The sequence below is a fragment of the Limulus polyphemus genome, unplaced genomic scaffold (assembly GCF_000517525.1).
Source record: "Limulus polyphemus unplaced genomic scaffold, Limulus_polyphemus-2.1.2 Scaffold7051, whole genome shotgun sequence".
In the NCBI taxonomy this organism is placed as follows: Eukaryota; Metazoa; Arthropoda; class Merostomata; order Xiphosura; family Limulidae; genus Limulus; species Limulus polyphemus.
Window position 1 is genome coordinate 15715 of NW_013672661.1, and position 4543 is coordinate 20257.

The 4543-nt window shown below is 35.2% G+C and overlaps 1 protein-coding gene across 1 annotated transcript in view; it reads right to left on the reverse strand.

Annotated features, from left to right (window-relative positions):
- Positions 1 to 3409, reverse strand: part of LOC111089691 — a gene marked incomplete at its 3' end in the record, with an annotated part of 7795 nt that extends 4386 nt beyond the window's left edge. Inside the window, exons 1-2 of the mRNA XM_022402624.1 lie at positions 3310 to 3409; positions 61 to 458 (exon numbers count right to left, since the gene is read on the reverse strand). The remainder of the gene's footprint in view (positions 1 to 60; positions 459 to 3309) is intronic.
- Positions 3410 to 4543: the final 1134 nt, after the last annotated feature.

The window sequence follows — 4543 nt, forward strand, 5'->3', positions numbered from 1 at the left end:
AGTAATGTATCAAAAGTTTGAACAATCAATAATATGTTAAAAGCCTGAAAAGAAATTCACTTTTTTTTATCTCGCCCCGTGGTCATGCTGCTGTCTCCTATTGGTGGTGGAGGCGACAGGAAGGATGTTGGTGTGTTTGATAAACTGTTGACCACTAGTGTAGACTTTTGACCAGCAGAGGCTGGAAATACTTGAACACCCCTTTCTGGCGAGACTGGGGGTGTGTTTGCATACTGTTGATCCCAGTTATCTTGACTATAAGGTCTCAGTGGTGTTCTTCCCACTTCTGGTGACCAGCAGGTGCAGTGGGCTCCAGATGATCTTGAGTTTGATGATATACTTTTCGACATTAGGCTACTTGTTATTCCTCTGATACTACCAATTAGAGCTACAGCTGTCAGTCTTTAAAGTTGGCGGTGTAGAAGATCACATTGTTGGGCTATCAGTAGGAGACCATTCTGTATTAATATAATATGAAAGCCTGAAATGGATTCATCCAGGAAGTTATCATAAATATGATATAAATGGTATTACTGGAGCAGCATTTAGGAGAAAATCAAATCAAATATGAATTAATATTACTTTTCTCCATTAATTTATTACAGCTTTTAAATGACCATTAACTCAGTAAATAGTTCCTAATCATTTCTGCAGTTATTAAATTTGAAATTTATACTAAATCATTGAACTCTTATCTATTTAGTAACTTTCGACTCAATTAATTTATCCATATTCATCGTGTGTGGGAAATGTTTCTTTATTTAGCTTTGCGCTACTTACTTTTGAATACTGTGGCACGTTCAAAGTTTCAAAGTACAAAATAACACACATTCCAACAATTTTATTTTTATTTAGTTGCTTAGAATTTATGAATTCAATCTTTCATCTACGTTATAAAAAGGTCTCACATATTTTGTTAAGGGCTTATTCGGGGTCTTTGTGCGACTTTGCTAATGATTCATTAAAGTAAAAATATTAATTCTATAATATACAATATATTGATTTAATTATTTGCATAAAACAAAATATGGAAAAAAAAAGACTTAGGCCTAAAATACGACAATCAACACTGTGTACTTGTTAGCGCAAGCTTTGCAGAGACTTTCAGTGTACGTTGGCTCAAAAATATACATGGACAGTTTGAGGCAATATCTTCTGGCAACTTACCAACTTTATATTTTACTACGTATACGCATATTGGTTACAGAACTACATGCCAAGAAACAAACGCATACTTTCACCCATAATTATAAAACTCACTTATAAAACTCAAGATAAATAATAACCCCATCAGTTTTCAGAATGTTAAATAATGATACTAGCTTGACATTCCCTAAAATCCAATATAGCGGCAAATTCATGTAGGATTCTAAAATAAGCCTAAAGGACGAAACAAAATATGTCCTACTCGAATACGTCAGGTAGACTATTCAGAAAATTCATTAAAAGGTAAAACTTTGGGGGGGGGAACTTTCAGTATCGTTTTATATAACAGTGTATTAAAACTTGTTAAGAAGTTTCTGAGCTTATATCGTCCGACAAGCAAGTTAAGTTTCTGAACTTATATCGTCCGACAAGCAAGTATTCACAACCAATACATAACCTTTTGAGCTTCTGCCACACAAGCTCCATATCATATTTGTAAAACGTGCTATCTTATATATATTGTAAACTGTGGTGCCTGTCCGAGCGTTAGTCTGTCTCCAGTTTGAAAAGTTACGCACGCAGGCAAAGCTGAACATTCACTTTCACAAATGACAGGAGAACAAGCACGAATAATGTTGATGCCAAATTTTATTTCGCAAGCAGGATATTCTACACTAAATTGTTAGGAATTAATCACATTATCATTCACATTTCGAAATGTGGCGTAACTTAAAGAATATAAATGTAGATTTACCGTATGTTGTTGTTGAGTGACTCTTAGCATGACTGAAATACTCAACAATTACATTTCTCTGTGGGCGGTATAAGTAGTTTAGAGCTTTAGCTCTGAGTGAAGCCAAGAATGTAACACAATTAAACTTTTAAAAAAGTCCATGAAATAATATAAATTGATAGATTAACTTAAACATTTCCCATAACGGGGGACGGGTACTTTTGCTTATTTATTTATATATGCAACACAGTTCATGTGACGTGTCAAGTGATTGTTCTTTATGGCTCATCTTCAAAACAATATGTGAGAAAACGATATGAATTTCTAAAGGACATTGCTGAGGCTGTCGGTCTAGTCGAAGCATTGTTATTAAATAACGTTTCTTTAACCGACTTTTCAAAGATATCTGAAACCAAAGTCTACTAACAGTGGTAATCGAAAAGGAACATCTCGGCCACATAAAAGAAAAACAAAAACGCGTGATCTCCAGTTTGAAGGATTATCGTTAAAAACTTCTTCCAAACCAACACTCAAATATATATATATATAGACATATTTCACAATACAAGTAAAACATAAAAAAAGTATTTGTTACAAGATTCTATGGACAACTATCCTTTCAAAGAAACTGTACTAAATATGTGTTTAAGAAAGTATGCCGCTAAAGGTGAGAACTGAGTATAAAGTATGTTTGAAGCTTTAATCTATTGAGTATCCAAGTCATTTACTTCAGGCTGTGCGAGTATACTAGCCCTAACACGAAAGTGTTATTAAATACCTTGATAACCTTTATGGCCTCATGGCTAGAGTTTTCTACTCGCAATCTGCGGGTCGTGAGTTCGAATCCCGTTACCGAACATACTTATCCTTTCAGTGATGTGGGCGTTATAATGTTACGGTTAATCCAACTAATCGTTAGTAAAAGAGTAGCCCAAAAGTTGGCGGAGGTTGGTATTGACTAGCTGCCTTCCGTCTAGCCCATCACTGCTAAATTAGAGACGGTTAGCGCAGATAGCTCTCGAGTAACTTTGCGCGAAATTTAAAACAAACAAACAATAACATCTACACTGATATAACAGAAATATGTATTTCGCGACGTGTGATGAAAATGTCCAACAGTTATGTTTTTCGCATCATACCTGGGTCACGTGAATAATCGCCAGTATACTCTCTGAACGGAAATCGTAAAAAGAAAAATCCACTAGTTTCTTTGTTGTTGAGCGCAAAGCTACAAAACAGGTTAACTGTGATCTGCCTACCATGGGTATCAAAACCCGAGTTTCAGCGTTATAAGTTGTCAAACTTACCATTGACCCATCAAGTGACAAATTCAGTTGAAAAATTTGAGATACAAGAAAAAATACCATTTAAATTTAATTACTTTAAAACCTTTTTATGAATAAAAACATATGATAAAACAAATAACTTACCGTACTTCACATCTTCTGTTCATATCGAGACACGATTTGTATTAAGAACACTTAGTTGAAAACAAGAGCTAGCAATCCAAGGCAACCAGCTCATATTAAGATCCCTACACCTACTGCTCAAAAGACAACAAACAAGCTAAAAATAGTTATTTTTGGAGCTATGACTGTTCTGTCTCACGTGCTAGCAAATCTTAATGCGGAAGAGGACTTGTGCTCCACCCATGCTCCCGATATTCAATTCGTGTTTTCTTTGCTTGGTGCTAAATGAATTTTAACTCTCGCTTGTGTTAGTTTTCACCCACACTTCTGTTAGCTCGCCTTCATTCCGAAATGGTTACTGTGATTAAATTTGTATAAACAAATAACTATTATTCTATAAAAACTGGTGCCTCTCTTTGGTCCCACATTTAACTCATTTAGTGGCAGCAATATCTTACAAATTAAAGAATAGATTCCAGCATATATAAAAACAAATTGTTTTTAATGAAACGTTAGGTTTTGTCCTTTAAATAATCCGATACTTAATCACTGCTACCTCCTATTAACAAAGTTAGGTAGTTACATTTTCTTATATTGAAAAACAATATCTGCTCCTCAGATAGCTGTAACCTCACGCTTTAAATGATCGAAATTTATTGAGATAATAAATTCCATTTCATAGAAAGAAAATGTACCTTTTTCGAGTATTCGTCAAAGAATAAAAACTCCAGGTACAGATAGCTCACACTTGGTGAATTATAGCTACGTATACCGTCCAATTTCTTGCCTTTCGTTTGAAAGTTTTGTCCTCTGATGAGTCAGCGGTAAGATTAAGGAAATGCAACAAAAAATCTGGGGTTCTATTACCTTCGTAGATAGCCATCCCATTGTGTAGCTTTGCGCTAAAAACAGCAACTTATTATTTTTAATACGAGTGTGTGTGCGTTGTTTTTATAGCAAAGCCTCATCTGCTGTGCCCACTGAGGGGAATCGAACCGCTGATTTTAGCGTTGTAATTCCTAAGACTTACCGCTGTACCACTGGAGGGATTTAATAAGTTTGTTTGCAATTAAACACAAAGCTATACAATGGGCTATTTGAGCTCTGCCCACCACGGGTATCGAAAACCGGTTTCTAGCGTTGTAAGTCCACAGACATGCCGCTGTACCATTTGGGGGGGTCTTTTTAATAAGAGGGTGGTTTTACGTAAGATTGTACAAAGTAAGATGAGCTAACTTGAAAAGAAAGCTTTAGA